General features: G+C 38.0%; 1 protein-coding gene and 1 long non-coding RNA gene across 15 annotated transcripts in view; one reads left to right on the forward strand and one right to left on the reverse strand.

Annotated features, from left to right (window-relative positions):
• bcl9 (BCL9 transcription coactivator) overlaps positions 1-26402 on the forward strand; it is a 181786-nt gene that overhangs the window by 89193 nt on the left and 66191 nt on the right. For 6 of the 14 annotated variants that reach the window (XM_087235577.1, XM_087235586.1, XM_087235582.1 and 3 more), the window contains one exon: positions 16416-16570. The gene's annotated coding sequence lies outside the window, so the exon portion shown is untranslated. Of the gene's footprint in view, positions 1-12396; positions 12475-13034; positions 13477-16345; positions 16571-26402 lie in introns of those variants that run through there. The other 8 variants (XM_087235576.1, XM_087235585.1, XM_087235581.1 and 5 more) reach the window with 3 other exon arrangements.
• Positions 20686-25831, reverse strand: LOC147847007 (uncharacterized). The gene is made up of 2 exons (XR_015477000.1): positions 23435-25831; positions 20686-23364 (listed from the first exon to the last, which is right to left on the reverse strand). It is a non-coding gene; the product is annotated as an uncharacterized LOC147847007 (long non-coding RNA).

The raw sequence follows: 26402 nt of genomic DNA on the forward strand, positions 1-26402 counted from the left end.
CTGAATATTATGCCCAGAAGACTAACTGCACAATAAACAGCTAAATGTAAATCTCCAGGGGGGTGTTGAATTCACTTGTCCAGGCCATCGGACATGTGAATCTATTAAAAATGTCCAAGATAATGTCCAAAATCTTTAGAGTGACCCAGAGACTGTTTGGATGCATGTCACTGATGACGGATGACAGATGTTTACTGTATGATGACTGAAATGGCCTCAGTCAAAACATCAGCAGGCACAAGATGTCAAATTGACGTCAGATTGACATTGTATCCTAATGTCATGCGGACGTTGCATTTTGTGTGGAAATGAAAATCAGGTTGACGTCAAAACCCAACCTCAGGCTGACATCAGTGTTCACGTCCAACCTAAAATCAACCAAATATCAACGTCAGATATCTAGGTAATAATGTTACAGCTTCATGTTGTACTATTGCGTTTATCAGACGCTGGACTTTGGTTGCCAGTATTTGACGTCAGTATGACGTTGATTTACGATGTTGGCTCGACGATGGATGTTGGTCACTTTATAACACAACCTAAAATCAACCAAATATCAACATCATTTGACATCATTATTGGACATCATAAATAACGTTGTCCTTAGATGCTAGCTAGAAATTGAATTTTGGTCACCTGACGTTGCCAACTAAATCTAACCTAATATTAAAGAGTTCACACTTAACTCATGATTCACAAAAAGCTCTTTTAGCATGCTGTCACAGGGAGAGAGCCCTGAGCTCAAAGGATCCTCGAGTCCAGGGCTACCTCCCTTTGCGGGGGGAGGGGCGATTGAGCTCAGGACGATCTCTGATCGGCTGAGGCTAAGGTAAACTTCCTGCAAGGAGTCAGAGCCATTGGAATTCTTGCGGCTGGGCCGCCAAGCCGTCCATTCTGGATAAAAGTGGAAGAAGGGGAGGAGGGGGGTTTCTTTAAGACAATGATAGTTGTAGAAAGAAAAAGAGGATAAATATAGGAACTTAGGATCCCTTGATTGGAGAATCGTGATTAGCTAATATGAGCCAGCTGTGTCAATCATGAGCACGTACTCCTCTCAAAACTATTTTATTATATTAAACTTCACTTAATGTCTCATGAGGATGTGTGCCTGGTGGACAACAACTAAATGCACTACAGAATGTTACGTTTACACTATTTCACAAATTGCATATAAAAGCATTAGCCTTTCACAGCATAATACTCACTACTCTTAAGTACTTTTGAAAGGTCTACTCATACTTTGAGTAATATTCACAACAGATACAGTGATGGTACTTTTACTTCAGTATGATTTTTCAGTACCTTTCAACGCTCAAAACCCATGCAACATGCAAACTCCAAAAAGAACCAGAGACCAAACGAACCAGTGATCTTCTTGCTGTGAGGCGACAGCACTACTTACTGCTCCACCGTGCCACTCCCAGAAGTTCTTATAACATTCTATTATGGTGGAAAAGATCCTTTCGAGTAGTAAAATGTTTTTTACTATAATGAATAAATGTTCTTTTAACAGTTGCTCACCTAAGGGTGTTTAGTGAACCCAAGATTGTTCTTCTAAGACATCATTGTGAAAGCAAAAACCCCTTTTGAACCTTTATTTTGAGTGAAGATGACAGAAGACACCTGCATCTGTAATGCGGCATAGGGGCTGACGTGCAGGCACATAATGACTAGATACCTGCCTGAACAGATGACAAGTATTAACCCCCCTATCAACACAGCCTAGGTGGTCTAGTCCTCACCTTCTAGTAGGGGACAAGCACATCCATTTGTGTTAGCGAGGTTGGAAGATAACATCTCACAGCTTTGGCAAAGGCCAAGAGAGACTTGTGTGGGTGTTGGAATGGCTCTTTAGTTACTCGCTTACAGAGTTAGGTATAACTTGTTCCACAGTAATGCATTGCTGTATTCTAATAACATTTTTAGGAAACACAGTAATGTGATGAATTACATTTACTTACGTTACTTCAGTTACAAATGTAGATTGTTGAAAACAATATTTGCTTTTTTAATCACATTTTTAGCTGTAACGTCAGTTAATAAGCATTTGCTTTTAAATTGCTGAGCTGAAATAGCTGTTGACAAGAGTGCTTGCTTCTTCAAGTGGATGCAGACTTTACTTTGATTTCATTGAGCGCAAAAACAGAAGTTTTATTGTGAACTGCAGTCTCTGTCCAGAATTTTCCACTGCTTTTTTCTCAACCAGCAACTTGAATAGAAAGAATTTTACGACAATATTCATCGCCAAGGAGGACACCGGTGACCAAAAGCACAGCAGCAACTCTTTAAACAGGCTAAATTGGAATTTTTGTGCAAGATCGTGAGTGAAGCTAACTTTTGAAAATCTACAAAGAAGCGTAGCTGCTAGTGATGGGAAGTTCGGATCATTCGTTTGGACTTTGACTTTGAGTCGCGTTTATAAAGATGAACAATTCTTTTTTTTGTTTTTTTGAGTCATTTTATTCAATTTGCCAAAATAACATTAAAATGTTACGAGATGCTTCCAAACATCTGCAACTAGCCAAAATGTTGATCACAGACCAACTAGAATGCTACTATACAATGCAGTGCTACCAAGAAAAAGAAAATAGTTCTTGATTGTTTACCTGGTGTTTATCTATGATAACCTCATCTCACCTCTTCTGGCATGTCTTCAAATTTGAGTCATTCGTTTTTGTGACAGTAGCTATGTTTCAATCCAAAAATGCGAATTAACTTTATGCACAAAACTGGAATATCCCATAAAAGACGTGTGAATAAAGCAGCGTTTCCATCCAACAAGTCAGAGCAAACAAAATTATTTTTTTTCAAAATCAAATTCCTGATTAACTGGTGTCAAATATCAACAGTAAAAACTTTGCTGCAATTTGCTGCAGTCAGAGAAGCTGCGTGAATCTTTTCTTCATTTAATAAATGACTTGCGCCTAGGAAGGCAATCCTGACACTCAGTGAACACACAGTGGCTTTTAAAGGCGTGAGACGCGGAGCACAGATGCTCTTGATTCTGGGGGTCATTATTAATATAATAACTTTAAAACTAAGATGATTAAGGCTTTTTATAATGACCAAAACAACATTTCAGATGTTTTACAATGTGCTCAGCCTGCTGGTTTGTCCATTCACACACATTTTTATCATCACATGATCTCTTTTTTAATGCACATACTAGAATTTGTTTAGTAAAAATTTGTTTAGTTTCCATGTAGTTTATGCGCATCTTTTCTTGTTGAATAAAAAGTTTATCCTACTCAGTTATGCGCATACGTTTTTATGCGCATTTTCAAAATTGATGCGAATCTTGGCGTTTCCATCAACTGTTTTTTATATGCGCATTTCAAAAATGGGCATACAAAAATAGGTGGATGGAAACATAGCTAGTGACAGTCTCATATAAGCCTAATCAATGGATACAGTCTGAGCCGAAGGACCAATGATTAGTTCACCTTTCATCGGGTCTTCAGGTTTTTGAGTCATTCGTTCATCAGGTGGCCGCAAGTAAAAAGATGATTTAAAGCCGAAGACTCAAGAAATGAACGGGTCAAATATTTGATAGACACCAATACTCTGATTTTAATATAATTAAGACAATACTCTGATTAAGAGTCTACCATGAATGAAATGTTCCTGAATGTAAGTGAAACTACCGAACTGCAGTTAAATTTGAAAATTTTCAAAATTATAATTACATTAATCTGCGAAGGAAACGGGGGAGAGCCTGGAGACGCAATGAGAGTAATGGATCTATGTGCTATAACATGTAACACGTAATCATGAAATTAAACATTTAAAGAGTAACTCATTAAAACACCTTAATCATATTATTGTCCTATTTAGATTAAGGCAAATTATTAGATCACTGATGTCCATGTAAACATAGTCACAAACCCCAACCCTAGAAAAAAGGAGTTCACTGTTTTGCTGACAGCCTTTCCACAGGTTAGCAGTAAACCAATGTAATGTTAATAGTAAATTGTGCATTCAGGCTTAACAAACAAATGATCAAAATAAATATATTAATGCAATTCAAATATATAAAATATGAATTGATGTATACTTTAAACGTATTATAAATATATACTTATATTGTTTTATTGTAATTATTAAAATATTTGTTATAATTATTTAAACAGTTTTGTGCCTCAAAAGTATTGGTTCAGGTACCATTTTGGCACTGGTACCATTTTAAAAGTATCGATTTGCACCGGTATCGAAATAACCCCAAACAAAACCCAACCCTAGTTTTAAGCCAGTTTTTCCATTTCTATGTGGATGTCAATATTCCTTAAAATGCTACAATGTTTAGACATGAAACTCTTAAAATCCACAAAAGAAAAATTGATCAAGATTGACCTCTGAACGAACTTGATTCAAACCTGAATTGCTTACAAAATGAGGTTTCACAGGAAAAAACGCTTTTCTTACTTAAGTTTTTGTTATTTCTAGTCCAAATATCTAAAACTTCCTTAACCTAGTAACATTTTCAAGAAAGGTCCAAAAAATTGCATCGCTTTTAGAAATATTATGTCAAAATTAAGCAAGTTTTTCTTTAAAAGAAGCTAAATAATCTGCCAAATAGGTAAGCAAATACCACATTGGCAGATTATTTAGCTTTTTTTTGAGGAAAAACTTGTGTAATTTTGACATAATATTTATAAAATCAAATAGACTTTTACTTTTCTAACAAAATGCTTCTTGATTTAAGAATTTGTAGATATTTGGACTAGAAACAAGACAAAAATGTTATGAAAGAATTTTTTTTTTTGCAGTGTAGACATTTAGCTAATCACTACATCCTCGAAAAGTGTTACTTATACCAAGCACATGAGGCATTTTTGCTCTTGATTCTCTGCATAAAACTGTGGGTGTTTACCAGGGAAAGAGAGAAATGTTTCCTATTACAGTGACAGAGTGCGCAACACAGAGACGAATGAGATGAAGGTTGAAGGGAGAAGGAGGGTAGAGTGGCAAGAAGGAAATAAACATTCACAAAACGCAGAGAGAGAGAGAGAAGGACGGGCGAGGATGGATGAAGCAACTAAGCTATGCACGCTGCCAAAATCGTAGAAATAAATTAAAAAGGAGGAGCGTGGGCCTAGCAAAGGAAGTTTGTTTTGCTGTGACGTTTGCGCAGAGTCGAAAGATCTTCTGTCCTGTCGAGACGGATATGACTGCGGCCAAAAAAATCTTTCCTTCAGACTTCAGCCAAAAGTTGAAGAGAGATCACAGCTCTCTCACGCTGGCAGAACTGAATAATAATTAAAAGAAAAGTTTGTGTTTCACACATGATCACTCGAGCATTTCACTTCTTGCCTAATTAGTACACAGTAAAAAAAAAAAAACTAGTTAAGCAAAGGCGTTATTTAATTTTGTAAACAACAATTAGACAGAAATTCATTCTGATAACTCGCTGTTTAATTCCGAGCTGTGATATGCTATTAGCGAATAAATTATGGTGCTTGATTAAATTGTTTGGTATTAAGTGGCACGCTGATGACATGGTAATTGTTCGTTTCAAAACACCTTTATGGGTTTTTATGCAGCTGAAGCAGTTGTAGTTGATATTTGACCTCGGGGGAATGCCGCAAAAGCAAAACCAGAGGGAAAATATAGGGTTAAAAGAAATGGTTAAAAGAAACTGATTGAAGAATGACTATAGACTATCAATTTCATGAATCGTTTTATGCTTACAACTGCTTTTTGGGGGGTTATTTTTACATTTTGCTATTGTTTGCTTGAACACATGTAACGTTTTATTATTTTTGATTCACATACACTACCTGACAAAAGTCTTGTCGTCCATCCAAGTTTTAGGAACAACAAATAGTTTGACTTCTAGTTGATCATTTGGTATCAGGAGTGACTTATGTGAAAGGCAAAGACCTTTAAATTACACTTATTTGACAAAAATAAAATATGATCAAGCTTTAATTTTTTAATTAGGACAGTAAGGTCTGACTTTGCAAAAGTGTTGTCACTTAGAAATAATTTACAGTGTAGAATATGAAGTCACGGTGCAGTGGAAAAAGAATGGATATTGTGTATGACTCCCATGAGCTTGGAGGACTGCATCCATACATCTCTGCAATGACTCAAATAACTTTTTAATAAAGTCATCTGAAATGGCAAAGAAAGCGTTCTTGCAGGACTCCCAGAGTTCATCAAGATTCTTTGGAGTCATCTTCAATGCCTCCTCCTGCATCTTACCCCAGACATGCTCAATAATGTTCATGTCTGGTGATTGGGCTGTCCAGTCCAGGATAAAACAAGATTATGTGACACTGATAAAGCGAGCGAATGCTCCATATTTTATATTACTGCACAGAGAGTTCACATTTTAAACTTCAATTGATCTCGCGCATTCATGTAATGCAAAATCACAGGATAATTTACCAAACTTGAAATTTCAAATGCTGCACCATGTGAAATTCGTTGCACTAGCTTGCATGTCCAATTTCCTGCATTCACATGCATATGAATGGGGCGAAAAGTGCAGTGTGACTACAGCTTTAATCATATGTTGGTGAATTTTGCATAGAGTAAATGAGATTTTGACTAGCATCCTGAGCGAAATACTGAATCTGAAGGTTCTTCGTACAACTGACTGGTTGTACGATGCATACACCTGCGACTTTATTACATCAGTATTATTGCACCACTGCATTTGCAGCAGATCCATGTGTTATGTATTCTAGCAGAATTAATTGTTTGTGAATTACTTAATGACATAAGAGTGATCCCTGATAGTGTTATGTTGGCTTAATTTGTCATATCCTCCAGCAAAGAACGTCTTCTCATGCGGGAGAAATGTTGATGTGTGGAAGTCCAGTTTCTGAAGTGCACATTGAATATTACTATTCGGATTGAGGTATACTGTAATGTTAATAGAGTTATTCTGTTTAATATTGCCTCTTATGTGTGAACTGGTTGGGTTTAAATGAACAGACTGCTGTGCTGAGAGATACGCAGATGCATGTAAGGAAATATCTCATCTTGTGCTGGAAAAATAGATGAATAATGCAGTGCATGACAACAGCTCCAGTCTCTGTTTTTATACAAGCTCAATCAGATTAGTCATTTTACACCTATATTGTTTGGACATTTTCTAGCACAAGGATGGCATTTAAGGATTAAAAAGTAACATTAATGCCTGTTTGCCTTTAGTATTATGTGGTAATCATTTTATAAAGGTGCAGTTGCTCTGATAATAGCTGTTTTATGCCCCAAGCTTTATTAGATTTTTAAAATGTTTTTTACACTCTTTTAAGAATGGTTAATCTAAAGTTAATCTATGGCATTGCAGGGAAAATATTTTTAAGAGAACCTTCAAGTGAACCCAAAAGACCAAAACTATCTTTGTCTTTTAATGAAATAATCATGAATTGAAATCACACCAAATATTTTGAAGAAAAAATTTAGCTAATTTTCAAAGCAATATTAAAGGGCATCTGTGATAAAAATCATGTTTTGGAAGTTGTTAGATCAGAACTGTGTTTAGGTATTGTGTGTCCACTGTCATATTGGAGAGATAAAAACAAAAGTTTCTATTTTTAAATTTCTGTTAAAATAGGACCAAATCCCTCCCATTTTGAGACCCACTGCACTGTGATGTACGACTACGGCTTCCCCGCCCACCGAATTGATTGACAGCCACATGTTAACATTTCTCCATAGTAACCCATGTATAATCATATCAACAACACAGAATATGCGCAAAGCAACTGCGATTAAAAGAATTCAGCTCTCTGTGATCATCAATCATCATCAAATGTGATCAAGAATGAGTTTTACAAGTTTAAAAAGTGTTTAAAACAGTGGATGTTTGTAATAAATTGTTGCAATTTTACTGTCTTTATCACCAAAGTCCAGTGCTTGTTTGTAAATTGCGAGGTTGCGAACAGATCGGGGTAACGGATCCGGCATGTTACCAGAGGAAAAGTAAAGAGCAGGGCGGCGAGTATTGAGGACGAACATGGAGAGGGTTGGGGAGTTGCGGAAGAAAGTAAAGAGCGGGGCAGGGAGTATTGCGGACAAACATGAAGAGGGCTCAGGAGTTGCGGAAGAAAGTAAAGAGAGAGGCAGGGAGTATTGCGGATGAATGTGAAGAGGGTTGGGGAGTTGCGGAAGAAAGTAAGAGCGGGGTGGGCAGTATTGCGGACAAACATGAAGTAGGTTGGGGAGTTGCAGAAGAAAGTAATTGTAACCGAACCGAACTGTGAGACCAGTGTAGGTTCACACCTCTAGGGGCGAGTATTGTCGATGAACATGAAGAGAGTGGGAGAGTTGTGGAAAAAAGTAGAGCGTTTGCCATGCAAAAGCAGTGCAAAGTTAAACACGCGCTGTGTGTGTGTGTGTGTCTGTGTGTGTTTGTGAACTTTGTAACAACATTGTGTGTGACTCATCATTGCAGAAAGGCTTGAATTAACTCCACAACAGATACATACTTCTCACTGTTGTATTTCTCACAATCGTCACGTGAGATCTGCTTCCCTTATGTCTGTCACTGTGCGGATTATCTGATGCAGCCGATGCGGAGATTGAGGCACACTCTGACAGGCATGTGGGAACAGTGGGCGGAGACAACAGGCAACAAAAACAGCTACACTGTGTTCAGAGCAGAAAATCCAATATTCCGAAAGGTTTAATAAATAATCTGATAGGTGTTTAGAGCTGAAACTTTACATTCTGGAGACACAAAAGACTTATCCTAAATCTTAAAAAAAGTGATAAAGTATGTCCCCTTTAACATAATTTTATTTAACCTGAAGTGCTAAAATAACTCAAACTGGAATAAAAGACAATAACTATTATGAACTGACAAAAAAAACTAATAATAAAAAAGACAATGAAATATAACTATAATATAATAACTATAGTATATCAATGACACGAAATTAGCTCTGACTTCTCTACGGCAGTGTTTATTTACTAGAAAAGCTCAGTTGAGCACACTAAAGTATGTAAACAGACTCATCAGTCCCTGTTCTCTCCTTTATGGAGCACAGAGAGGTAAAAGCTTACTCCAGTAAGACACTGTTATGTGTTTTTTCTCTCTCCTGGAAGGGAGTTAATACATTTCCTTTCTATCAGCAGGGAAGCACTGTTTGTACGTATCACTGCTGGAGGAAAAGGCAACAGATCGTCGGTTTTCCTCTCCTTTGTTACCTGGGGGGACCCAGTTCGGGACTCAGCAGTGGGTAAAAAGCGAGAAAGCAATTGCTAACATCATGGGGAATTGAGTACACCCCAGGACGGAAAGAGAATCTTGTGCTGTTGTTTTTAGCCAGCCCTCAGAAACGGGGCGGTGGAATCGCTTGGGTTTGCTGGTGGTACTGTCAGCTCAGGATTGGATTGCCAGCAAGTGCATTCAATCCCATGAGTCTCACCTTTCTTCTTCCTCAGCATTTAATATTCTGTAGTGTGAACAACAGCTACTGTCACCTTTGAGCTCTCACACTCTAGTTATTGTTTTGTTGTCGTCAAAAAATTAGGAGAAATGTATTTCAGTCCCCTCTCGCTCTCTATTTCAGGCTTGAATAAATAGCAATTTCTTGTTGTTTAAATAAGTAAATATATAGTTCTGCTCTCACGCTCAGCATATGCTTATGAAATCCTTTTGTATTCTGCCGCTCTTTTGTTTTGCCTCCATAAGAGGTTTTGTTGCCGGAGTGTCTCAGCGGAATGGGGTGATATAAGGATTATGTGTCTCCAAATGACATTTAAACAGGGGATCAGCAAAAGATTTGGGGAAAGATTGGTGGACCTGTAGTGTATGTGTTGTGTGTACGTGTTTTACATGAACTATGCGCCTTAAAAATGGACAAAAGTCTTGGGTTATATGCTTGCTATGTTTTCTGTTAAATAATGCTGAATTATTAATACAATTTCAACACTTGTGGCTGTGTGTTTTGTTAGAAAACATTTTCACATTCATCAAAAATTAAAAAATAAAAAGCACTGATAAAGACATTTTGCAACAGTAAGATTTTGTGTGTGTACATTTTTACAACAGTTCTGTCTGGTTCTTGAACCTGATTGGCTGATAGTCGTGCGATATTCTGCCAGTAAAAGTACTCGTACCGCTTTTTCACTCTTGTGTATTACTCCTGCCACATACAGTGACAAGCAGAGGACACTCTACATTTTGACAAATATTGCAGCTGTTGGGCAACATAATGTACTTTTGAGGCGTTTTATGCGAGAATATAGTTGTTTAGATTGCAACTATGCAGTTTATTTATAAGGATAGTGCCTGTTTTAAAATATTTAAAATTTCTGAGAAACAGCACATCGGCACAACCATAAGCCTGTCTTTGAGCAAAGACGGCTGACGATGTTCATCTACAAGATGGCAACAGAGACCGCATAATAAGCCCTAAGAGAAAAATGCTGGGAGATATTTCTGCAGACTGATGGCATTTCAGCCCTATAATCCTAAAATGTCAGCAAAATCACCTGTTTTGTCTTCACTTTAGACATTACGCTAGAGCAGGGGTCACCAATCTTGGTCCTGGAGAGCCGGTGTATTTGCAGGGTTTTGCTCCAACTTGCCTCAACACACCTGCCTGGATGTTTCAAGTATAGTAAGACATTGATTAGCTTGTTCAGGTGTGTTTAATTAGGGTTGGAGCTAAAATCTGCAGGACACCGGCCCTCCATAAACAAGTTTGGTGACCCCTGCGCTAGAGAATCATTCAAACACTAGCTCTAAAGTGACAAGGGTGAATCAGCAATGGCTTCTGCTGTTCTGACGTCAGCTGCAGAAAAATGAATTGCGGAAGAAAGTAGTTCCTCTGACAAAAGTGTTTTGAGATTCCCAGTGTTTGATTTTCTTTTATCTATCTATCTATCTATCTATCTATCTATCTATCTATCTATCTATCTATCTATCTATCTATCTATCTATCTATCTATCTATCTATCTATCTATCTATCTATCTATCCATCCATCCATCCATCCATCCATCCATCCATCCATCCATCCATCCATCCATCCATCCATCCATCCATCTACACACACACACACACACACACACACACACACACACACACACACACACACACACACACACACACACACACACACATTGCATACCTTAATTATGTATAATTTTAAGACTTAATATAAATTAAATGGATAAATAAAAATAAAAAATTAGCCCCTTCACAGTTGTCATAAAGCATAATATTAGCTAATTACACCAAAATTATTTTTGTACAAGGCTGTAAACACCTTTTTTTCTGCTGTAAATGTGGGCATTTTAACACTGGAATCAGTAGAAGTTTGCTCTGTTTTAAAGCCAGCCCCAGTGGCCTTTTGATGAATTGCAGTTTCAGTTCATTTTATTAGCTTTATGAGGGAGAGCGGTAGATTACTGCTTGTTTAGAATAGAGATTTGCCACTTAGGCGACAGGGTGGCTCAGTGGTTAGCACTGTCACCTCACAGCAAGAAGGTCACTGGTTCGAGTCCTGGCTGGGTCAGTTCGCATTTCTGTGTGGAGTTCTTTGAATGGATTTCCTCCAGATACTCCGGTTTCCCCCCACTTTTCAAAGACATGCGGTACAGATGAATTAATTAAACTAAATTGGCCGTAGTGTATCTTGACTACTAGTTGATCATTTGGTATCAGAAGTGGCTTCAGTGAAAGGCAAAGGCCTCTAGATTGGGCATATTTTACCAAAATAAAATATGATCATGCCTTTATTTTTCATTATTTAATTAGGACTGTAAGGACTGGCTTTGCTAGGACAAAAGTCTTGTCACTTTACAGAAATAATGTCCAGTATAGAATATAAAGTCATGGTGCAATGAAAAAAAGAGTTAAATCTCTGCAATGACTCAAATAACTTATTAATAAATCGCAGGACTCCCAAAGTTCATTAAGATAATTGAATTTGCCCTCTACTCTGTTTTATAATCTAATGGGCAGCACGAATGTCTTGATACCTCACGCTGATGATATTGTCGTCAACTCTGCAGATCTCTTGCACACCCCCTTATTGAATGTAACCCCAAACCATGATTTTCCTTTCAAACTGTTGTTTGTTGCTTTTACAACTGGGATCACCAACAAGAATTTTCCATGGCATATATTGTTTGCCTAGCATCCTCACCCACTTAAATGTAAAGAAATGTGACTATAATTTCATATTTTGACACCTCTCATGTCTCACTCTTGAGATAACAGCTGTTAACCACGATTCAACATGTCTTTACTACACCAGTGAGCTCTTCCTTGCACTGATAAGCCAATACCTACATCTGGTCGACAAATCATTGCGGGTGAATTCGGAGCACAGCCGCTTGAATTGATCTCCGCCGTCGCTCACTGTATTCAATGGCTAGTCAACCTGACCTAGAATTGCTACTTATTACAATATGGACTGAACCATCCGGCCGGATCAAAGCAGGGGGGAAGCGAGCACACACCAGCAGCAGTCGCTCATTTCTGATGGGGGAAGCCATGTTTAGTGCCGTAAGCTATTTTAATCACTCTTGTTTCGTAAGGAAATGCAATGACTAGCACGTTTTGCGGCGAGTGAATCGCTCGCGAAGCCCCGTCGCACCGAACCGGACACCCCTCCGTGTTTTTCCAACCGCACACTTTTCACTATTAAAATATAGCGGCTTTCCCCAACCGCTGTAAGAGAAAAGCATTCCAAATGATAAAGGAAATAATGAATCGTTTTCGCATGTAAAATCACAAAGTATCGATTTGACAAAAGAAACAGACACAAGTGGTCCGATATATTGTCTATAAGGACTGTCGTTGATCCTCGTATGAGATCTTTGTGTCGCTGCTGCCAGCTGCGGTTATTATTTGATCCACTGCTATTTTTAACGCCTATCACTCGCTCTACAAATACACCGCAGACTTGATTTAAAGCGTTTATTCTAGTGGATCTCTAGCACACAAGAGCCTGCATGATTTTAAGCTCTCCCTCTCTCTCTTTGGCCAGGAGCTTGATAAAACAGCTCCCCTCCCCCAAGCTTTGGCGAAACAGGAACAACTTCTTTGAGAGAGAAAAAAGGGCTGCACAAGTTTGGGACGTCTTGGATCAGCCGTTTGGCCATTTGTAGTCCGGAGCTGAGATTTTTTCCCCCTACACCGATTCTTTGGGTTTTTACCTTGGATTGTCGGAGCCCTTTGTTAGCGAGAAGGCTCGGGCATCCATGCTCTTGATTTTTTGTTCTTTGGAAAATGGGATACCTCTAGGATTATAATGAGGGGAACGCGCTCGCTTGTGGAATAACTTCACTTTTTTTGGGGAATGGAATTCGCGGAGCCTTAATTTTTTTGTATATCAGTTGCAAATGCAATGGGAAAAGTGCTTTGTGTGGAATATTTGCTGTTGCCGTGCTCAACATGGGTAAGATTTGTTTTGCTTTCGTTCCTACTTTTTCTTCCATGCTCGATTGGCCTTGCTCCCATTGAAATCTACACAGGAATGTTCAAAGAACTGCTCGTATTTAGACCGTATGCTTTAAAACTTTATATTTAACTGAAATTGGATGTGTTATAGCTTCCCATTCATCAATATGCATTGATAGCAAGGCACGTATAACTTTCTCGCTAATGCCTTTATGGCTGGAGATGCTAAAGGAAGCTTGTTTTTCCCACCCCGCGGTTTTCCCTCTCTGAATACAAACTTTTAATCGCAAAAAGTCTCCAAACTTCATTTAAGAAACATTCATTATCCCCATACATAATGCTTTTAAAACACGCTTGCTGTTTTTGTTAACTTCTTCGCGTCCCCAACTTTTCCTCGTTTTTGTCCTCTCAGGGAATCCACCAGGTTACAAGGAAGTTCTTGAGGCCGCCGCTGCGTGTTTTTACAGCTCTCCATTGTTACATCAAACCCCATTTACTTTTCTTCCAGTGTTGCTAAAACCCTCGTTTTGAAACCGTATATCCAGCTGAACGTGATACGCAGCTCTGCTGCAGATATAAATGGTGTTTTGTTGCCTATTAGCTTCCTCTGTGTGCAGGTATCTGTGTTGGGTTACTCGAGAGAGGCTAGTTAACTCTGCCCAGGCCTGCACACAGCAGGGTGGATCACAAATGGGCAAAAACATAAGCAACCAAGGGATTTTTTTGGAGTTTCATCTTTTTCAGAAGGTTGTTAAAACGGTTATGGCTTCTGGGAGTTTTGGCTTTGCACTTAAATTAGGCTTGTTAAGGTTGTCACAGTCAAGGAACTCTCATACTCTGCATATTTATGATTTTATTCAAAAGGAAAACCCATGTTTGTTGGGTGTGGTGGTTTGCCAAGTAAGAATGTATATCCTTGAATGCTTTATTTATAGGTATTACAACCTCTGGTTACCCTGATATTAACTTGAGTGATTTTAAGTGCATTATGTATGAACATTAAAGGCCCGACGTCTATATAGCATTTTAAAGTTATTAATACTTGGCATAAGATTACGATTTAAATATCAATGAAGAATTATGTTTATTATTCACATCTTTTTTTTATGATCAAGAGTAAAGGCACAGATTGCATGCCCACTGTATGCTGTTAGAGCTAATAAATTGCAGTGTTTTTTCTTGGTAAGGGCTGACCTTTAATATACAGACTCTTTTATTAAATACAGTCTTATAATGTAACTACTGTGTGTTTGGGAACCTAAGCACCTCTTTCTAGTGTCATTTGTACTTCGCAACACTAAAAAAAAGCATGTTTACCTCAGATTCAATCCTGAATGTACTTTGCTAATCTTGTAGACCAGGGGTGCCCAAACTCTTTGGTATGAAGGGTCAAAAACCATTAAGAGCTGTGGGGAGGTGAATATACCAATCTATATTACATTAATTTGCCTTGAGCAAGTTACTAATTTATCCCATAACATTTTAAAACAAACAAAAAATCACTTTAAATTGTATTATCTAATTCAGTACAACGTTTTATAAATAACCGATTGCATTAAAATCATAAACCGTCACATTTATAACACAGTGGAGTTCGATGCTGAATACACTTGTCAAGCAGAGTCTGCCTTTGACTTGATTTGCTCATCAACGTCTCTAAATTGTCAGGTGACAGTATGTACATTTAAACAAAATCTGATTAATTTACATCATTTAATTGAAACATTTAATTTCAGTTAGCTCTTAACAACAAATCAAACAAACAAACGGTTGCATCAACTTTGAACTGATTGAATTAAATCCCAAAACCACCCCATCATTCTCTCTCTCTTCTCAGATGGGATGGTGGGCCAAATTAAAGGTTACCACTGGGACAACTTTGGTAAAGGTTACCAAGGTTTGGTAAAGGTTACCATAGGCCCTAGTTTGGGCATCTCTGGTATAGAGTATAGTAGCCATATTCACCTAGAAATATGTAACCTTTCAATTTCCATCAATCTTAATACACAATGTAACTAGAGAAGAGTCTTGACTCTTGTAATCTTGTTTTCACTTTGAAGTATACATACACAGTGGAGTTCGATGCTGAAACTAGCTAAGCAGAATCTGCCTTTTCCTTGATTTGCTCACCGAAGTCTCTGCTTTGTCCAGTGACAGTATGTACATTTAACCAAAATATGATTAATTTACTCCATTTGATTGAAACATTTAATATCAGTTAGCTTTTAATAATAAGGCAAGGAAACCAGACAAAAATAGGGTTACTTTTAAATTTTAATTAAAAATCTCAAAACCATCCTCATCATTCTTTCCTTCCTCTCAGATGGGATGGTGGGCAAAATCAAAGCTTACTATGGGCCAACTTTGGCTCATGGGCCCTAGTTTGGGCATCTGTGTTGTAGACTTTCCTGACACTATTGAAATCTAACCCAAACTTCTTAACTAGTAAGAATGTGTGTGTGTGTGTGTGTGTGTTTAGAGAAAGGAATCCTTGTTGTACCTGTCCACAAAGTGAGTCATGTAATTGCTATTGTAGGTTTGGTTGGATTTTGTTAAGAATTGGCATGTGGTGAAGTTCGTTAGAATGATTGGATAGAGGGAAAGTTTTGTGTTTTTTGGATTTTTTTTCTAGTAAGCATTTTATCCGTTTTGGCTTCACCTCACCACAGCATTCAGCAATAATGCCCAATATTTGTCCCAGGTCACTGTGCAGAAGAGAATCCCGACTCTAAACTTATTAGGAGGTTTCTGAAATATTGCATACTGTGACATTCGAGAACAGTTGGGTTTTTCTTTATTGAATCGTGGTTTCTGAACTGCCCTGCGATTATTTGGTGCTTTTCCTTTTAAAAATGGTCTCAATTTTGCAGTCACTTTCCATGAAAGCTCATCATTACTTTTAGAACTAATACACAACCTGAGTGCTACTAGTTCACCCAAAATAAATGCTAAATAACATCACACAACCATCTAGTCTTCAGATCTTCTGTGGTTATGTGCAGGCTTGTGGTCGGACTCTGAACCTCTTCTTTTTTTCTCTACAGGTGTAAGGATAGAGTCTGTGATCTCCTGAGCTCACTAGTTTAATCTACAGGAGGAGGCGCACAGAAATTCAGACACTATTTACAGTGGAAATTATTTACACTCACTCTTCAGATGAGGGAGAACAGGGGAGTCTGAATCCTGAGGGGTATTCAAGGTAAGGCTGTAGTGCAATGCACAGACTGTCTTGTTTTACATTTTTCAGGCCTTCCTCTTTAATTCATACTTCTAACTCCATACTGTGTCTTTACAAAACTCTTGTTTTGGCTGATGGTAGACTCGGATCATTTGTTTGAGGTCATTAAGGAGCAAAACAGCCTAATTAGTTGATATTAGGGGTAATAATTGATTTTGATTTTACTACAGTTCCTTATGCTTGACACAAGAGATTTTTAAATTGTATTACATCTATAACTAATACCAGAAATCGTTTGAGGTTTGATCCCTAATAAGAAATTATAAGCCCAAATATTCCATACTTTTTACAATGCTAAACAAAAAGAGAAATTGTTTGTAAAATAATAGACATACTAGGGTGTAAAGTCATCTTAAATGTAGTCATGTACTAAACAATCAAAATTCTGCTGTCTTAAAGTCAGTCATTTCATTTTGATTTCATTCAGGGATTTAGTTTAACCAGAAATGGAGTTCTATGAATGGACTGTGCAGCCTGTTTTTGTGAACTACCTCAACCAATTCACACAAAAATATTTGCTCCAAAGAATAATGTTGTTATTGTTTGGCTTCTGGAGATTTGGGATTTATTGCACAGTTGGTGCATTTGCATTATTCATGAAGGATAGCTCTATTGCTCTTCACTGCAACTTCATGAAATTAACAATCATATTAAAATATATATGTTGTTGTATGGGTTTTGTAATGACCTTAGAGAGAGTGAGTAATTGTAACTTGTGTGTATTTCCTCCTGGTGGTTAAAACACAAAGATTCTGTCCTCATTTATAACTGATTTCTATTATTTGACCAAAATATTAAGGCTCATTTTCACTGATAGGTATGGATTGGTAGAGTACAGTACAGTGTGCATTTATGTCCATTTCCACTGGCAAAGGTACCAAGTAGCGAACTGTACAGTACCGCTTTTTGGTGCCCCTTTTCTTAGAGTAGCCAGCACAAAAATATGGTATCCAAAAGGATGAAGCTAGATATGGAGCTGATTTGTTTACAGAGAACTGTCACCAGCATATGCAAGAAGTTGAGTGTATTTTAAATGTTCATTTTTAAATACACAGTAGGGCTGGGCGATTAATCAAAAAGTAACCGAAATCGACATTTAGAAACCAGCTTCATATTAATATTTTTTATTACTTTCCCTACTGAATCATGTGTCACGTGACCCCGCTGAACTGAAAAATGTTGAGCACTTTGCAGCCAGATCTGATCTTCGTTCATTCATTTTCTTGTCGGCTTAGTCCCTTTATTAATCCGGGGTCGCCACAGCGGAATGAACCACCAACTTATCCAGCAAGTTTTTACGCAACGGATGCCCTTTCAGCCGCAACCCATTTCCACACACATTCACACACGCTCTTATACACTACGGACAATTTAGCCTGCCCAATTCACCTGTACCACATGTCTTTGGACTGTGGGGAAAACCGGAGCACCCGGAGGAAACCCACGCGAATGCAGGGAGAACATGCAAACTCCACACAGAAAGGTCAACTCAGCCGAGGTTCGACCCAGCGACCTTATTGCTATGAGGCGACAGCACTACCTACTGCGCCACTGCTTCGCCCAGATATGATCTCTATAGTGTTATTTCAAGTGTTGTGAGTGCAGTGATACAAGTTGAGCGCATTCACTGCGAATCTCTTTGCTCAGGTGCCGATATCCGCTGTTCGTGCACAACTTATTTCGCACTCTCAAATATATATATATATATATGCAACTGATTTATTTTCACTTCTTTATAAGAAAAAAAGTGTCTGTTGGTTTTAGGCAAATTGTGTTCTAATTTCAGTTGTTTAATATTGAGGTTTAATAAATAATTGTAGATTGTAGATGGTGTTGATTTTAAGCTTATTGAAGAAAACTAAGTAATGCACCCTTCATTCAAAAATCTTACATGTAATTAGACCTGTCACAAAAATCAGTATATCGACTTATCACACAACTCATGGCCATAACCTCAATCATTTTTGGTGATGCAATTTATATCACCCATACATAAAAGTCGTCAGTGTTAAAAACACTATAGTATTTACTATAAATTACTATAGTATATTTTTATGTGGGTGCCTGAAAACTGAAAATAGATCTGGTAGCAGATATCGCAGCCTGTGTTACTCCTTGCACATGTGTGTTAACTTATATTATTGTTTATTTAGGATACGCATTTTCAAACTCTGAATCCAATGCCTACTTATTACATTTTTTAAATAACTATAATTAAATGAAATGGTCTTAAGAATAAAATATGATCTGTTCTTTGGAAGAGTGTACTTTCTCTGTAATGCTATTATATTGTCATTTTGGCATTATATAATGAGTGGCATAAAATAGTCTTAAAATGACAATAATGTTGTTTATCGCAATGTATTTTAGTGCAATATATCATACAACAACAAAAAAACATATTGTGACGGGCCTACTTGTAATATGTGGCATATTTACTAAATATGTCAGTGAACGATGAGGCAAAAAAACAACAACAACAACAACAACAAAAATTTAATTGTTTATTAATCATAATGAAAGTAAAATGTCCAATTAATGGAGATTTTAATTTTAGGCCAAAGTGCCCTGTCCTAATACACAGCCAAAACATTGCAACAAAATATATTTACGACAGTGAACCAAAACCAAGTCGCTCCAAGCTCAAACTAAATGTACGCTCACACCGAAAGAGGCGAGAGCGTCAAAGTAGTCGGAAGTCATTCATTTTCAATAGGAGTCGGCGGTGAGGAAGTGTGGGCGCATAGAGTTGAAATTAATTCAACTTGATGGTAATGAGCTATGATGCGGCAAATAATCAGAATATAGAAGTCCACCGCTTGAGACGAGACCAGAGAACACAGCCACTGAACTTTTGTGAATCTCATGCGACAATACAAAACCGTATTGCTGCTTCAAGATATTCCAGACATATGGACACATTGGATAATTAAGTGTAGCAAAGCCACACCACATGCAACTTGATCTTCCATTGTTAAATAAATTTAATAAAAAGTATGCAGCATTTTCACTCTAGAAAGCATGTTTTATGCGGGAATGTAACTGATATGATATGCTGCATTAGCCCCTTTAAATACGAGATCAATGTAGCGAATTTTGACGCTCTTGCCGCCGGAGCTGAAGGCAGACAGCGTTGTTGCCAGGGTGGCCAGAACGACCTTTGACAATCTCACCACCTTCGGTGTGAACACACAGAAAACTTGCTCTTTCTCTTTACATGTTACCTCTAAAATAAAAACATGAAAGAACTTTGTAAAATTTCGTCTTTCAATAGTCTTTCTTCTACAAACAAGAATGACATTTATCGCAATCTTCTAGCATAAACTACACCTATCAAGTAAAGGTACTGTTGGGCAGTAGAAACGCAAGCCTGATCTGGGGGAACCGAACTGTACCGTACTGAACCATAACGCACAGTGGAAACAAGACATTATAGATATTGTACTCTATAGAGCAAGAAGCAACCACGTAGCAACTTGCTAAACAACAACACCCTTTCACTATGGCATTGGGGGTTGCATAGTATAAGACCAAAAATTTAGTTTGGCATTGATTTATTTTCACTGTTTAGATGTTACAAAGCACGAATGGAATTTACCTGTTACATTTAAACATGCCAATTAAGTCAAAGCGAATTTGAGAGAGTTCATGGGAAACAATGATTTGATTGTTTCTTCTCATGCAGTTTTACGCTCTTACTCTTTCAGTGTCTGTCCCGTTCTCATATTTGGCAGATGTTCTCAGTATTCTGTATCACAGGCTTGGCTGTAGTCGTGGTATGTCCAGAGGTGACCTATGCTAAAAACCTACTGTCTTTTGGCCAAAGACGACTGTAGGCTTTTACCGATATGAAATGTGTTTGTGATGTGCTAATAAGCTAATTATTCTAAGCTCCATTGAACATAAATATGTAAAGATTTGTGTGTTAAAGGAATTTTCCCACACTGTTTACGCTACTTTATTAGTGTTCAAACTAGCAGTAAGTCATGAAACTGTAAGAAAAGGAAGTGATGGATTTGGTTGTAATTTTTTGGTGAACTTATACTTTTAATACAGCTCAATATACTGACTTGTGGGCTTTTGTTCAAGGACGAAGAATCACCAACATTTCAGTATTTAGCACTCACTTGTCAGGACAGTTTTTAAGGTTTTTGTGAGGTATGTTCAGTAAAACCATAGGTGCGTTTAGGAACCGTTTATAGAGTTGTACATTCAAGCAAGTAGTGTAACCTTATTTTTTCCCGCTGAATTATTGTTGTGTTGGTGAAATCGGTATCTGTCACATGTAGTTTACATTGCTAAAGTCTAACACATAAGCAAAAAAGATCAAAAAAAGTATAGTCCATAATAGGGTTGCATTGTTCATCTCTGATGGCTTATAGATATAAGGATGCTGAACCAGCATCGCGATCCTTTGCCAACCTGCTCGTGAAAAATACACGCGTCTCTGTTTACACTAATACGTATTCGTTTTAAAATAGCATCTTAGTATGAAAACGATCCACGTGCACACAGGTGTTTCAACTAGCGTTTCTGATTGGCTCTCCATCCACACTATACGGCTCAACACGCACATCACATGACTTATGCGCTGCAGCAAATGCCTGCGTCTGAGTTCCAGCAGTCAGCGAATGCTTTGAGCACAAAACCCCAGAGAGCAGTGCTCTTTGGACAGTTTGTCGATGCCACTATAACGACACGGATCACTCTGTCTATTCATGCTAGAGTCCTGGGAAAAAAGTGATTGACAGGTGTTAATTTGTGTTTGACTTATCTATTTTATTTATGGTTTATGTTTTGGGTAAAACAAAAACCATGCGGGTCAGGTAGTTGAAACAGTAAGCTACAGATAATCAATTCGTTATGAATGAATTAATTATTTATAAATAAATAATTCTCCGCTGCCTACGATGATGTACCCTGAAACCGAATTAGTTAGCTAGCCAGTTAAGTTTTAGGGTGCTTTCACACCTACACTTTTGTTTCGGAACGTATCTCGTTTGCCCAGTTAGCGCGGTTCGTTTGGCATATGTGAACAGGGCAATCGCGCTCTGTTCCGCGCCAAAGGAATCGCTCCGAGATCGCTTGAGTGAGGTGGTCTCGGCTCGATTGAAACGAACCCTGGAGCGGTTCGATTGCAGTGAAAAAGCGATCCGATCCGAGCGCGGTTATATCACAGTGTTTTATGGATATGTAATAGGCATACGGCTATATGAAGATAGAATTATTAGTATGGCGGGAAGTTTCGCGAGTCTCCGGATGCCCGCAAACGAGTGATGATCTCCCGGTAATCTCAAGTCTCCCTCCCGGTCCTCAAATAGGCATCGTCACGCACCCTTCTCACCCCTCCCCACCGCATCTCTCCTCAGACACGTCACGCGCGCACCCTGTCAATCACCACCAAACCACTACTTCTCCTGACAGCTGAGCGGGACGCTGCAAAATAAACCCTGACACTCTGACCAATGTGAGGAGAGTTTACTCGCACGTGACTTGTTTTAGCTCTTTGTTCCGATTAGAAACTTTGCAGTGTGAAAGCGAACCGCTCCAAGAGCAAAGAGCAACAATGTAACAATTGTAATCTCTGTTTCGGAACAACTGAATCGATTCACAGGTGTGAAAGCACCCTTAGTTTAATTTGCACCATTCCTCCCATTCTCTTGCTCCAAGTTATAGGTCACCATTTTGTAAAACGTATTTAAATCCGTAATCCATTAGACCTAAGCAATTTTAGGTTAATGACCAGCAAGTTCAATTTTGAATATAATTGTACAATTTAATTTTATCTTTACATTTAATATACAGTAGCAATTGAAAGCTTATGTTTTAAATCAGGAGAGACAAAGCTTTAAAAAACATGAGTTTAGATTTTTTTTAAGTCTCTGTTTGCCTATGCACATGATCAACTTCACATCTTCACTTGCACTCATAAACCAAGCAGTTTTCTTTTAGCTGTCCTCTTTTGTGAACAGCTCTTTTCATCTTGCTGTTAAAAAGTTTTCAAATAAATTTTTTAGACCTTTTTGATCTTTGCCTGTGAATTGTGCTGTCTCTCATGAGAAGTCAATCACGGTAACTTTGTTTAGAAGTACGCGATTGGCTGTTTGCTTCCGTTGTCCCGCCTTTTTGAAGGTGCCCATAAACTCAGGGTCAAAGTTAATTATGAGCATCATGCTACCAACAAAACCTGATTCAGTTGGTTTGGTTTTGTCAACTCGAACTAATCCCGCAATTCCGAGTTTGTTCAGCCAGCATCACAGGCCCTAGGTAACTTTTCATTAGCATTTTCTGAATTACCAAGGACCACATTTTCAGCTAAAGAAATTCTTTATTGTTAATTTACTGTGAAAAATTAATAGTCTGACAGCATTAAATCTAGTGGCGGTTGTATCCTTTGAAAGGCAAGAAACTAGAGTTGTCAAAAGTATCGGGTTCAGTACCAGGCTTTTAAAAACATCAATTTCCTGCTAACATTTGAGCTGAACACAGCTGATTGACTATTGAGTTCACAAGCTCAACAGATATAACCGTGATTTGGCTGTTGGATTACCATTCTTTACTGCTGTTCACTCAGTGCAAACAGATACACGGACATGAAGCCTTTGAAAGCCGTGTCAATCAGGTGATACATCAGCGGATCACTCATATGTCAACTCCTAGACAGATCAGATGATTGACATGGCTTCAAAACTGACTTCAAAAGTGTTTGTGTGGACGTGTTTGCACTGGTTGGTGAAGAGTGGTAAAATGTTTACCTTCACGGCTAATCACAGTCTTATTTGTTGAGCATGTGAACACAATGGCCAATCAGCGGTGTTTAAGAACATGAAGTAAGTTACTAAGGGTGTCACGATCCTCCAAATCTTCGATTACAATTTCGATTCTAAAGGCACGATTCGATTCGATTTTCGATTATGACTAATTAATTAATTAATGACCAATTAATTATTTGTAGCCTACCGTTTAAACTACCTGACCTGCATGGTCTTTGTTTTACCCATAAACAAATCATACAGTAAATGAATAAAGGCAAGTTACACACATAATCGCCACCTGTCAATCACTTTTTTTCTGCGGGACTCGTGAATAGGCAGTGATCTGTGTCGTTATAATGGCGTCGGTAAAAAAGACGCACAACCAACAGGAACCAGCCAACAGTATCTGAGGTGTGCGCTAAAATGACTAAGTACAAGTGAGTGAAAGATTGAAGCAGTCCTCTGACTGCCTGGACCCGCTGTGTGTGTGTCTGTGTCTGTGTGGTCACGTGATGTGCATTTTCAGAGGTAGAGAGGAAGGAGGGCTGCTCAGAAATGCTACACGCCACTGTGGATGTCAAATCGTTGTCGTTCTAAAATGCCATTTAAAAACAAAGACAGTGTAAACAGGGCCTGAGTGTGTACTTTTCGCGAGCGGATTTGCAACGGGGGCGGGCGGAGGATCGCGATGCCCGTGTTGTCTATCGGATGAACCGTACGTAATACGTACATAGCAGAGCTTGCAAAACTGTGTTTTTTTTGTCGACAACACGAACGTTGTCAACATAACTCACTGGCTTACACACCGGCGACTTCATTGAAAGAGGAGAGGGTTTAAGTTCTGTCGACGGGTCTCCTGCTTCTGCAGTTTAACAAGCACTTCAACAAGCCTGTTATTTTCCCGCTTGGCAAGCCAAGCTGACGTGACATGGGGGCGTGGCAGCATCGACGCTTCTTTTTTGATTCGATAATCGAAATTGAGCATAAATTTCGATCGATTTCGATTAAAAATCGAAATCGTGACACCCCTATAAGTTACTATATCTTTGTCTCTAAATACATGATCGGCTGTTTGCTACTGGTGTCCCAAATAAGTTGAAATGCTCATGAATCCTGGGTCAAAATCAACAGAAAAAGCTGATGATCGGCATCATGGTACCAACAAAACCTTATTGCACTGGTTTGGTTTGGTTAAGTAATTCTATAATACAGAGTTTGTTCTGCCAGCATCATGGTGCAGGTTACTCATAACTATTGATTAGCATATTCTGGCTCATTAAGAACCACCATGAAGGGCTTATTTTAATGTATTTTAGTAATGGATGGTCTGAAGGCATGAGTTAATGAAAAGTATTTCTAGTGAGTCTGACAGCGTCAAACCTAGTGGTGTTTGTATCCAATTGAAGAGAAGGAAAATTTGTTTGTGAGTGAGTTGGGATTCTGGGAAGTTGAGTTCTCCATGTATCATAGACCTACACAATGAATGCCAACCTGTAATCACCTCTACAGCCTACCTGTCTGTCCTGCTCAGTGGCAGTGTAATGTCTGTAATGTGTGTGTTGTGAGCTGAATGGTGTGTCTGTACATCTGGGATCTGACAGCGAGAAGTTTCTAATGCTTGTTTGCCTGTGAATTCTTTGCAATGACTGGACCTGTTGCTTGCATGCTCTTTGATTAGTACCATCCCTTCTTTTAGCTCCGTGTATGTTAGTTTGTGGTTTGCATTTCCTTTGCAGTTCATAATTAAAGGTGATCTTGATAAATGTGCAGGAGGATTTTATAAACCCCACTGGCCACAGCGGAAATCCTGCCCTTTAACCGGGGCTGGTCCTACTTCTCTTTATTGGTTGTCTTGTTGCCAGGGTTACTTCACTGAATTATGAGTGCCATTTATCACTGACGAACTTTTAAACCTCCGATTTTTTTTTTTTTTTTTTTTTAAAGCTTTATAATACTCACAGTTTAGCCTGTAGGTAAATCTGACGTAACACTGAGTACATTGGAAATGTTTTGACCAAAAACCCAAGTCCATATTTTTTTGCATGGTGGAAGCAAACAAGCAGGTTACTTGTCTAAAATGAACTGGTTACTCTAGGAAAAATAGGATTTGCATGTGTAAATGTTCTCTTTTTTGTTTTTTGTAGATGGGTAAATAGTGGGATTGACTTTGACTTTGAGAATTTATGCCATTTGCTGCTGAATCTTCACTTTAGTTCCAATATAATGGTGGTAGTGGTAGTTGTTTTTTTTCTTCCATTTTTTGACATCTGAGTCAACCTGATTGAGCATAAAAGTGTAGTTGGGCCTTTGTTCTATCAGTTGTGGTTTTAATAAAGCCAGATCTGCATGTGAGCTGTGGTCAAAGGAAAATAGATGTTTATGTAGATATAAAGGTTGGAGAAATCTAACATATGTCTGAAAGATTTGTAGCAGAAAAGAAGGTTTGTTTGATTGTAAAAGTATAAGCAAAAATAAAAAAACAAATGAATTATCAGCAAGAGTTCATTTTGAAGGATGTTCAATATGGAGCAAGATCAGTCGGTCTAAAAAATAATCCATTTACAAAAAATAATTAAACTTAAATTCATAAATTTAAATTTGTAAGTTCAAAACACAATTCAAAAATACACAAATCCAATTATTAAATTCAAAACACAATTCAAAAATACACAAATCCAATTTTTAAATTAAAAACCTGATTCGTCAATACACAACTAATGCCTAAATCCAAAACATGATTCGTAAATACACGCATCCCATTCTTAAATTTAAAATATGATTCAAAAACTCACACTTCATACACACAATTCTTCTGGCAAAAAATATTTATCATTTTTACTTGTAAATTCATAAATTGTTTGTTTTGTTTATAAACGGTGTTTTGAATTTACAAATTGTATTTTGTAAATGTGAACTGTGCTGTGCATGGATGCAATTAATTTTGTAAATGTGTTATTTTTGAGACTGGTCTGACTCCATATTTCAATGCTGTATGAGTATTAATAGGAACCTTTTATATTGATTGGCAAAGCATTTTA

The sequence above is a fragment of the Danio rerio genome, chromosome 1 (genome assembly GCF_052040795.2).
Source record: "Danio rerio strain M-AB ecotype USA chromosome 1, GRCz13ab, whole genome shotgun sequence".
NCBI classification, from domain to species: Eukaryota; Metazoa; Chordata; class Actinopteri; order Cypriniformes; family Danionidae; genus Danio; species Danio rerio.